Source organism: Anolis sagrei, chromosome 8, assembly GCF_037176765.1.
Source record: "Anolis sagrei isolate rAnoSag1 chromosome 8, rAnoSag1.mat, whole genome shotgun sequence".
In the NCBI taxonomy this organism is placed as follows: Eukaryota; Metazoa; Chordata; class Lepidosauria; order Squamata; family Dactyloidae; genus Anolis; species Anolis sagrei.
Window position 1 is genome coordinate 30,667,038 of NC_090028.1, and position 12,317 is coordinate 30,679,354.

The window sequence follows — 12,317 nt, forward strand, 5'->3', positions numbered from 1 at the left end:
TCCTGATCTCCTTGACATTCTCTTCTGGATGGTGACAGCGCATTGCACTGTTCCTGTCACACTCTCCCTGCCGTTCTGTCTAATGAATGCCAACACACCAAGGTTCATGTACATATCATGCCAGCTTGAGTCATGTAGATAATTCTGTTTCAGACCTTTTAAACTTCGCGGTGTATTTTTTTAGTATTTCCCAGGAAGAAAGATAGCTTTGGAGACTAAAACTCCTAGAATCTCCAGATCTGATCCAAGTCATTGATATTTCCATGTTGGTGATGATGGGACCAATTTGGACTGACTAGCCATTGATGAGCGTGGCTCTAAAAGTTGTCTTTTATTTGCTAACTAGTGTGGGGACTTGTCGGTGCTCAGGTTAATGTATTGTTGAAGGCTTTCATGGCTGGAATCACTGGGTTGTTGTAGGTTTTTCGGGCTGTAAGGCCAAGTTCTAGAAGCATTCTCTCCTGACATTTCACCTGCATCTATGGCAAGCATCCTCAGAGGTTGTGAGCATGTTTTCTGATGATTTATGGTGACCCCACTGAAACCCCCTTGCGACCCCCCTAAGGGTCCTGACCCCCAGGTTGAGAAATACTGAGATACATGCAATTGATTTAACACTTTGGACAGTGTTCAGTTCAGCACCATAGACAGTGCCCAGTACTTGTTAATTTCTCTTTGGCCAAGCACCCTGGACTTTACCTTAAAGCTGTGTCTTAAGATATATAAAATATACATCCATTTTTTGTTGTCATGATGGTTAAAGTGGAAAAACAGCACTATAGCACTGTAGTTTGACAGGGGTAAGGTATAGTCAATGAGTCAACATCACTCTTGGAGCACCATGGCTGTGTGTATTAGCCAAGAAGTCCAAACCAGAATTTGGAAAAGTTACATTTGGACGATAATTCCTTGTCTTCCACAGCTAGCATGGCCAATACTCACACAGGATGAGAGATATTGGGAGTTGCAGTCCAAGTCTAGGAATTGGAGCCTCAGGTATACTGGGTTGGCATTCTGAACGTTACTCCTAAAAAGATTTTACTATGCCAAGCTTGGTTCAATTCCATTGTTGGTGGAGTTCAAAATGCTCTTTGATTGTAGGTGAACTATAAATCTCAGCAACTGCAATTCCCAAATGACAAAATCAACCCCCACCCCACCAATATTCAAATTTGGGCATATCGGGTATTTGTGCCAACTTTGGTCCACTGAATGAAAATACATCTTGCATATCAGATACTTACATTACGGTTCATAACAGTAGCAAAATTACAGTTATAAAGTCACAAAATAATTTTATGGTGTGGTTCACTAGAATGTGAGGAACTGTATTAACTGTATATAATCAAAGAGCATTGTCAACTCCACCAAGGATGGAATTGAACCAAACTTGGCACACAGAACTCTCATGAGCAACAGAAAAGACTAGAAGGGTTTGGTGGGCATTGATCTTGAGTTTTGGAGTTGTAGTTCACTTACATCCAGTCAGCACTGTGGACTCAAACAATGATGGATATGGACCAAACTTAGCACAAATATTCAACATGCCCAAATGTGAACACTGGTGGAGTTTGGGGGGAAATAGACCTTGACATTTGGGAGTTGTAGTTGCTGGGATTTATAGTTCACCTACAGTCAGAGCACTCTGAACCCCCCAATGTTAGAATTGGGTCAAACTTCCACACAGAACCCCCATGACCAACAGAAATACTGTGTTTTGTGATGGTCTTTGGCAACCCCCCTGACACCCCTCTTGTGACCCCCCTCCCCCCAGGGGTCCCGACCCCCAGGTTGGGAAACACTGTAATAGAGTCTATGGACAAACGTAGGTTCGAGACATCCTGTGATTATTCCACATATTTCATTCAATACTATATTCACCTGCTTTGCATGGGCAGACTTGTGCCAAACTGGGCAGGCATACTCAGCAGCTGAGTAAGACAAGGTCAGGGCTGGTGTTCTTATTAATTTTGGTCTGTACCCCGTCTACTGACATTAATTTTCTCCAGGATATTATTGCGTGCAGCTACTTCGTGCTTAGTGTTCATTCAGTGTTTCCTAAACGTTAGTGTTCGATCTAAGATGTCACCGAAATATTTAGGATGGGAACATTTAGGATGAGCTCTTGACCTTCTCAGGAAACTTTCAATTTCCTGTTGGTTTCACTGTTCATAGGTGGAAATCACACACTTGTGTCTTGCCAGGGTTAGGCTTCAGGTGGTTATCTTTGAAGTAGCTGGAGAGATCTTTCAGGGCATTAGTAAGTTGGATTATGACTGTTTCAAAGTCTTTTGCTTGAGTTGTTGGGCCAAGGTCATCAGCATTGCTTAAAATAATTTAAAAACCTGTTAATACTTATTTGGGGGGCAAGGCCCCCTTTTTTGCACATGTATGATATAATTCAACTGTTTGGAGGCAAGTTCTCAACTGCTTTCCCATCTTCAACATCTTGGGTTTACTCTTGACTGAGTTCTGCAGAAGAGCATTTCCAAAAGAGTCTGAAGATTTGAAACTATTCCTTGTATTTTCACTCCAGCTGGATTTTTCCAACCAAGATGTTCCTTTGCATGGCATCCCATCAACTCTATCCCACAACCCCCCAAATGAATCAGGAAAGGTTGTGAATTAACACACATATACACACGCAAATAAACAAACAAGATATTCCCTTTCATCTTCGTAATTATCTTCCCATTAGAAATCAATCAAGGAGGCTCATTACCATTAGCAAGATGGCTTGTAAAATCCCCCCACGCCAGTCCCGTTAATGAAAGTAGAAGCACCATGCCTTTCCCCAGGATATAAACTGGGAGGAAAGGAACATAAACCACGTCAGTTAATGGTGCCCGGCATTATTCACATCTGAAGTAAACAGATTAAATGCTCATAAAAGGTAATAACGAAATGGTGGTCTTGTCTTGGAAAGAAAGCTGGTAAAATCCTTGCACAAGAATTCTTATTGGAAACACGCAGATCCATGGCATAGCACAGGACTTGCATCTAATAGACCAGTGTTTCTCAACCTGGGGGTCGCAAGTGGAGTGTCAAAGGGGTCACCAAAGACCATCAGAAAACACAGTATTTTCTGTTGGTCATGGGGATTCTGTGTGTGAAGTTTGGCTGAATTCTATCCTTGTTGGGATTCAGAATACTCTGATTGTAGGTTAACTATAAATTCCAGCAATGACAACTTCGAAATGTCAAGGTCTATTTACCCCAAACTCCAGTAGTGCTCACATTTGGGCATATTGAGTATTTTTGCCAAGTTTGGTCCAGATCCATCATTGTTTGAGTCCACAGTTCTCTCTGGATGTAGGTGAACTACAACTCCCAAAGACAAGGTCAATGCCCACCAAACACTGCTTGTATTTTCTGTTGGTCATGGGAGGCCTGTGTGCCAAGTTTGGTTCAATTCTATTGTTGGGAGTTCTGTATGCCATGTTTGGTTCAATTCCATCATTGCTGGAGTTCAGAATGCTCTTTGATTATAGGGGAACTATAAATCCCAGCAACTACAACTCCCAAATGACAAAATCATAATTTTTTGAGTGATGGTGGTCACTCCTTGTGTAGTGAGACATTTTGTTACCAAATTTGGTGTGATTTTGTTCATTGGTTCTTTTGTTTTTAAGGTACTCATTATTCACAGAGCATTTATATATATATAGTAGGGTTGGGCGGTTTTGTTCGTTAATTTCGTAATTCGTTATTAATTCGTATTTAAATTAGCTTACAATCTGATATCGAGCCATGCTGGAGCAACTAAAAATCAAAACGAATTTTTCAATTTATTTCGTAATTGTTTCGTAATTGGTTCGAAATCGTTTCGAAATCGTTTCGTTATCGTTTCGTTATTGTTTCTGTATATCTGGTGCAAGTTTTAGGGTTGTTGTTTGTTTTATCAGTGATAAAAAATAAATTATCACACCAACAGTCAACAACAGAGGGAGAAGGAAGCTTCAGAAGTTCCCCCTGTCCCATTTGGAGGGGTTTTTTTAGCGTATTGCGCAATCGCGTCCGCCATTAACGAATCAATTCGTAATTGTTTTGTAATTGTTTTGTAATTGTTTCATAATTTACGAAATTTCGTATATTTCGAACTTTTTCAAAGAAAATTTTTGGAATTCTTTTAAAAAACGAAAGGCAAAAACCCCCTAAAAACGAATTGAGTTTAGAAACAAATTTTTCCGTGGTTGCCCAGCCCTAATATATAGATGTAGAAACCGTATTGGCCATGCAGCGAGATAAAACAAAACACAAAATCCACAATGTTTTGATAATTTTATTAAGCATCCAAAATGCACAAAACACATCATGCAAGCTTTTGACACTCTATAGGCTTCTTCATGAGGCAAAAGGTGTGAAAAAACACAATCAAACCACTCTGGACAGATGGCCATCCAGACTCAGTTTTTAAACCTCTGAAAATGGAGACTTCACCATATTTGGAGGAACACGTTTCAGTGGGTAAACCACACCAGTTAACAATGACATTGAAATGTGGTGTTGGTATGGGCCTTTTCGGCCCCTTCCACACAGCCCCCATATCCCAGGATCTGGTCAAGATTATTTTCCTATCCCAGATTATCTGGCAGTGGAGACTCATATAATCCAGTTTAAATCAGATAATCTGGGATCAGATCCTAGGATATAAGGCAGTGCAGAAGGGGACTAAGTCCACTCCAACCTATGGCAGCCCATCATAGAATTATTTTGGTAAGATGGATGCAGTGGTGGCTGCCATTGCCTTCTCTGAAAACTGAGAGTGTGACTTTTGATCAAGTCACCCAATGGGTTTCCATGGCTGAGTGGATATTCAAATCTTGAACTGAATCTATACTGCCCAGGATCTGATCCTAGGTTATCTGCTTATCCCAGATTATCTGGCAGTGTAGACTCATATAATCCAGTTCAAAGCAGATAATCTGGGATCACGTCCTGGGATATAGTGCAATGTAGATCCAGCCTGGGTCCAACCCTCAAACCACTACACCAAGATGGCTTTGACAAATACGCTACTTTAAGGGTATCACCAGCTAAATAAGTATACATGGTCCTTCAAATTGCCTGCCAATTTTTGGGCAACCCATAGATTTCCTATTATAAGGTTCTTGTGGGTTTTTTCGGGCTATAGGGCCATGTTCTAGAGGCATTTCTCCTGATGTTTTACCTGCATCAATGTCAAGCATCCTCAGAGGTAGTGATGTCTGTTGGAATTAGGACAATGGGTTTATATATCTGTGGAATGGCTGGGGTGGGGCAAGGAGCTCTTCCCTGCTGGAGCTAGGTGTGAATGTTTCAACTGACCACCTTCATTAGCATTTGAAAGCCTGGCTGAGCCTGGGAAAATCTTTTGTTGAGAGGTGTTAAGATGTGCCTGGTTGTTTCCTCTCTGCTGTTTTGCTGTTGTAATTTTAGAGTTTTTTTAATACTGGTAGCCAGATTTTGTTCATTTTCATGGTCTCTTCCTTTCTGTTGAAATTGTCCACATGCTTGTGGATTTCAATAGCTTCTCTGTGTAGTCTGACCTGGTGGTTGTTGGTGTGGTCCAGCATTTCTGTGTTCTCAAATAATATGCTGTGTCGATGCTGGTTCATCAGGTGCTCTGCTATGGCTGACTTCTCTGGTTGAAGATTTCCTATTATGTTTTTGCCAGTTCCTTCCTCCGAAATACAGCACCTAGTATTCATTGATGGTCCCCCATCCAGATACTAACCAGGGTTTTCAACATTAGACAGGACCTGGTGCCTTTAGAGCAGTGTTTCTCAACCTGGGGGTGGTGACCCCGGGGGGGGGGGGGTAGTGAGGAGGCTTCAGAGAGGTCACCAAAGACTATCAGCAAACATATATTTCTGATGGTCTTAGGAACTCTTTTGGCAGAGAAGGCTGAAGATCTCTCCACCTGTTCTTGTCTTCTTTTTTGGAAACAGACAGCGGATCATCCCACCAAATCCCCTCCTCCACTGTGATTGGCCAGCCTCTCAGTCAGTGGGGAGAGGTGTTTCTGAGACTCCACAAGTGGGGAGGGGAGAGCAAGCATGCTTGGTGCATGGCAGCGTGGTGTGCATGTCCGGGTGAGGGAGAGCATGTGAGATTGGAGGGAGGCTCAAGCCAGTGAGTCCCTTCAAGGCATGGAGGTTCTGTATGGGAAGTTTGGCCCAAGTCTATCATCACTGGAGTTCAGAATGCTCTTTGATTGTAGGTGAACTATAAATCCCAGGAACTACAACTCCCAAATGTCAAGGTCTATTTTCCCCAAACTCCACCAGTGTTCATATTTCGGCATATTGCGCATTAACAAGTATTGTTCGGTGTCTATGGTGCTGAACCGAACTCTGTCCAAAGTGTTAAATCAGTTGCATGTATCTCAGCATTTCTCAACCTGGGGGTCAGGACCCTTAGGGGTTCGCAAGGGAGGACATATGCGGATATAGGGATGCTCATGCCAGCAAATCCCTTTAAGGCATGGCAGTTCTGTGTGGGAAGTCTGGCCCAATTCTATCATCACTGGGGTTCAGGATGCTCTTTGATTGTAGGTGAACTATAAATCCCAGCAAGTACAACTCCCAAATGTCAAGGTCTATTTTCCCCAAACTCCACCAGTGTTCACATTGGGTATATTTGGGTATATTGCGTATTTGTGCCAAGTTTTATGAGCTACAAATCCAAAACTCCAAAACTCAGTGCCCACCAAACCCTTCCAGTATTTTCTGTTGGTTGTGAGAGTTCTCTGTGCCAAGCTTGGTTCAATTCCATTCTTGGAGGAGTTCAGAATGCTCTTTGATTGTATAGTAACTATAAATCCCAGCAACCACAACTCCCAAATGTCAAGGTGTTTTTCCCCCAAACTCCACCAGGTTTGCTCCAGATTCATCATTGTTTGAGTCCACAATGCTCTCTGGATGTAGGTGAACTACAAATCCTAATTTCAAGGTCAGTGCTCACCAAACCCTTCCAGTATTTTCCGTTGGTCATGGGAGTTCTGTGTGCCAAGTTTGATTCAATTCCATTGCTTGTGGAGTTCAGAATGCTCTTTGATTGTAGGTGAACTATAAATCCCAGCAACTACAACCCCCAAATGTCAAGGTCTATTTTTTCCAAACCCCACCAATATTTAAATTTGGGCGTATTGGGTATTTGTGCCCAATTTGGTCCAGTGAATGAAAATGCATTCTGCATATCCAATATTTACATTACGATTCATAACAGTAGCAAAATTATAGTTATGAAGTCGCAATAAAAATAATTTTATGGTTGGGGATCACCACAACATGAGGAACTGTATTAAAGGGTTGCGGCATTAGGAAGGTTGAGAAACCCTGCTTTAGGGTGTTGAAGCCAACTACTGTTTGTTAAAAGTCCACGGTGAAGGTAATGATGATTTCCTCCACTTTTTGCATTTCCTTTCCTTTTGATCTCACTGTTTATAGTGAAACCATTTTAGCTGACATATTCTCAAGAAGCAGAGTTGGTCCCCAGGTCACAGAATACCTTGTGAAGCCTTCTCAACAGATTTTGTTATTTGTCTGCTTTTATCTCTCTCTTTCTCCCCTGCTATTTCTCTCCATCATTAGATGCCCGACTGTAAGTGCCAAGGGGGGCGAGCACTACCCATCCCTCTGCCCTCCGCTTTGCGATGGAAAAGGCCGTCGACGTTAATTAGGAGTCGCCTGGCTGATAAATAATTTAAAATAATAACATTAATGTTTCTTTTGTTCTGACACACACGCACGCACCAGCGGCCAGGGAATCTTTACCTAATCTGCTTCTCCTTTTTGTTCCTTGATTGCATCAGTCCTTCCCCTGGCTATACAATTTCTTGCTGAGTTTGTGGATTGCTTAACTTGGTCTTAATAAAACCATAATGATTCTGGGTTCGCCTAATGAATTTCTGGGCCGGCGCCAGCAGACTCTCGCTGCGAAGCGAGATCTGGAAGGCTCATATAATCCACCATCTGAATGGGCATGACAGGTGTGTTTGTAACAATGGGATTGTGCCTATGTGTGTGATTTGTTGCAACCCCCCCCCCCCAAATTGCCTCAACAGTATTGTCAGCTAAGGCTTCAATGCTGATAGTTTGCTTCTAATGGAAAGATGATACAGACACACAAACGATAGAGCAGTGTTTCTCAACCGTCCTAATGCCATGACCCCTTAATATAGCTCCTCATGTTGTGGTGACCCCTCAAACATATTTATTTATTTATTTAGAACTTCTATATATCGGTCTTCTCACCTCCGACGAGGGACTCAGGCCAGTTTACAACAGAGGAATTCATACACAATAGTTTAAAACATCACATCTAATAACACACTAATATAAAACACATTAAAATACAATCATATAATTACATAAGGCCAAGTCATCAGAATAAATTCACTATTCATCCCCATCCATCCGTGTGGTCAAGAGTTATTGACTCACTCAGCAAATGCCAGATTCCAGAGCCAGGTTTTCACTAACTTTCTAAAGGTTAGGAGGGAAGGGCAGTTCTAATCTCCAGCAGGAGAGAGTTCCAGAGCCAAGGGGCCACCACCAAGAAGGCCCTGTCCCTCGTCCCCACCAGACGCGATTGCGAGGGTGGTGGGACCGAGAGCAGGGCCCCTCCAGAAGATCTTAACAACCTTGATGGTTCATAGGGGAGAATCCGTTAGGACAGGTAAACTGGACCGGAGTCATTTAGGGATTTATAGGTCAACACCAGCACTTTGAATTGTGCTTGGAAGCTAATTGGCAGCCAGTGGAGCAGGCGCAAGAGAGGAGTAGTATGCTCCCTGTATCCTGCTCCTGTTAATAATCTGGCTGCCGCTCGTTGGACTAATTGCAGTCTTCAGAGGCAACCCCACATAGAGAGTGTTGCAGTAGTCTACATAAAACTATTTTCATTGCTACTTCATAACTGTGACTTTGCTACTGTTATGAATCGTAATGTAAATATCTGATGTGCAGGATGTATTTTCATTCACTGGACCAAATTTATTATTATTTATTTACTGTATTTGTATACCGCCCTTCTCAGCCCTCAGGCAACTCAGGGCAGTTTGCCGAGGCAACAGTGCAATGCCCAACAACACCATAAAAGTATTTAAAAACATTAACATATAATATAAAACTGTTCAAAATCAATAAAAACATAAATCATTTGTGACTCCTAATTAAAAATGTTGTTCAATCTCATCATCCAGTCTCCATATTCCTATGTCTGTTACACTGCATTTTCAAATGCTTGCTCCAACAGGCAAGTCTTGACTTTTTTTTTTGGAATGTTAAGAGGGAAGGGGCCAATCTAATGTCCCTTGGCAGGGCATTCCATAGCTGAGGAGCCACCACTGAGAAGGCCCTGTCTCCCGTACCTGCCAAACATATTTGTGACGCAGGCGTGATCGAGAGCAGGGCCTCCTCAGACATTCTTAAAGTCCATGGTTCATAAGGGTAGATGCATTTGGACAGGTAAGTTGGACCAGAACCATTCAGGGCTTTATAGGTTAAAGCCAGCACTTTGAATTGTGCCCGGTAGCAAACTGGCAGCCAGTGGAACTGGCGCAATAGACGAGTTGTTTGCTCCCTGAGTGCCGCTCCTATTAGTAATCTGGCTGCTATCCATTGGACCATTTGAAGCTTTCGGATAGTATTCAAAGGTAACCCCACATAGAGTGCATTGCAGTAGTCTATACGGGATGTAACCAGGGTGTGGACTACCGTGGCCAAGTCAGACTTCCCAAGGTATGGGCACAAATACCCAAAATTTGGCACAAATACCCAATATGCCCAAAATTCAAATACTGGTGGCATTGGGGGGATTCATTTTGTCATTTGGGAGTTTTAGTTGCTGGGATTCATAGTTCACCTACAGTCAAAGAGTATTCTGAACTCCAACAATGATGGAATCAAACCATACTTGGTACACAAAACCCCCATGTCCAACAGTAAATACTGGAAGGGTTTGGTGAGCATTGGCATTGAATTTTGGAATTGTAGTTCACCTACATCTAGAGAGCACTGTGGATTCAAACAATGATGGATCTGGACCAAACAAAATACTCAATATGTCCAAATGTGAACACTGGTGAAGTTTGGGGAAAATAGACCTTGACATTTGGGATGTGTAGTTGCTGGGATTTATAGTTATCCTACAATCAAGGAGCATTCTGAAATCTGCCAATGATGGAATTGAACCAAACTTGGCACACAGAACTCTGCTGAGCAACAGAAAATACTGGAAGGGTTTGGTGGGCATTGACCTTGAGTTTTGGAGTTGTAGTTCACCTACATCCAGAGAGCACTGTGTACACAAACAATGATGGATCTGGACCAAACTTGGCCCAAATACTCAATATGCCCAAATGTGAACACTGGTGAAGTTTGGGGAAAATAGACTTTGACATTTGGGAGTTGTCGTTGCTGGGATTTATAGTACACCTACAATCAAAGAGCATTCTTAACCCCACCAACATGAAAATTTGGCCAAACATCCTACACAGAACCCCATGAACAAATGAAAATACTGTGTTTTCTCATGGTCTTTGGCAATCCCTCTGACACCCCACTTGTGACCCTCCCAGGGGTCAAGATCCCCAGGTTGAGAAACGCTGCTCTAGAGTATTGTCATCTAAGACTTCAACAAGCCAGTAAAGGTAGTCCCAGTTTGCTTCTAATGCCGAGATGATACAGATACACAAACGATACTGGAAGGACCAAGCCAAGTTACAATCAACAAAATGCACATATCTTATACAGAAATGCTAGAAGGATGCACTTTCTGTAAATCTGGCCCAATCTTCCAGGCCATCTGTCCTCAATTTGGAACTTGCCAAGTGGGTTTAGCCTGCCTAAGTACATGATTTGAGCATCAACAGCAATCAGTTCCAAAACAGGAGCCCATCATTCTTGGAAGTCATAGAAGAGCTGTCCATTTATCTCCAGTGCTGAAGGTCTCTTCAATTTAGGTGTGTTTGAAAGGATGAGCATATCTCAGTAATGCTCTATCTATGGATTCCAGCACTAGTTGGGAATGAGACTAGATGGCCCTTGCATTCTTTTCGAGTTTGTAAATATGAAAACAGTTGCTGCATTTAATTTTGAATCATGTAATTTTGAAGCTTTGAGGATTACCTGGGAAGGAATCCCACTGGAGCATTGCAGCACACCCAAATAGCTGGGAGTCACTCTGGACCATGCTCTGACTTACAAGAAGCACTGCTTGAATATCAAGCAAAAAGTGGGTGCTAGAAATAACATCATACGAAAATGGACTGGCACAATCTGGGGATCACAGCCAGGCACAGTGAAGACATCTGCCCTTGCACTTTGCTACTCTACTGCTGAATACACTGGAGTGGAAATCATCTATCGGACAGATGGCAAGCTATGTCATCTGTGCTCATTCAGAAGACGACCTACAAGCCACTCTAAACATCTTTGCAGAAGCATGCGAGAAGCTTGGCCTGTCATTGAACATCGACAAAACCAAATTGCTCTTCTAGCAGTCACCAGCCAATCCTTCTCCCATGCCAGAAATATAGCTTAATGGTGTAACATTAGAAAATGTTGATCATTTCCACTACTTTGGCAGCCATCTCTCCACAAAAGTCAACATTGACACTGAAATACCACACCATCTGAGCTCTGCGAGTGCAGCTTTTTTTCTGAATGAAGCAGAGAGTGTTTGAGGACCGGGACATCCGTAGGGATACCAAGGTGCTTGTTTATAAAGCTATTGTCCTCCCAACCCTGCTATACGCCTGCAAAACGTGGATTGTCTACAGACATGCAACTCCTGGAACGATTCCATCAGTACTGCCTCTGGAAAATCCTGTAAATCTCTTGGGAAGACAAGCGGACAAATGTCAGTGTGCTGGAAGAAGCAAAGACCACCACCACTGAAGCGATGGTCCTCCGCCATCAACTCCACTGGACTGGCCATGTTGTCGGGATGCCTGACTGCCATCTCCCAAAGCAGTTGTTCTACTCCAAACTCAAGAACAGAAAACGGAATGTTGGTGGGCAAGAAAAGGGATTTAAAGATAGGCTCAAAGCCAGCTTAAAAACTCTGGCATAGACATTGAGAACTGGGTAGCCCTGGTCCTTGAGCACTCCAGCTGGAGGTCAGCTGTGACCAGCAGTGCTGTAGAATTTGAAGAGGCACGAATGGAGAGAGACAAAGGGAAATGTGCCAAGAGGAAGGCATGTCAAGCCAACCGCAACCTTCCTGGAAACCAATGCCCTCACTGCGGAAGAACATGCAGATCAAGAATAGGGCTCAACAGTCACCTACAGACCCACCGCCAGTACACTGATCTTGGAAGACTTTCCTGC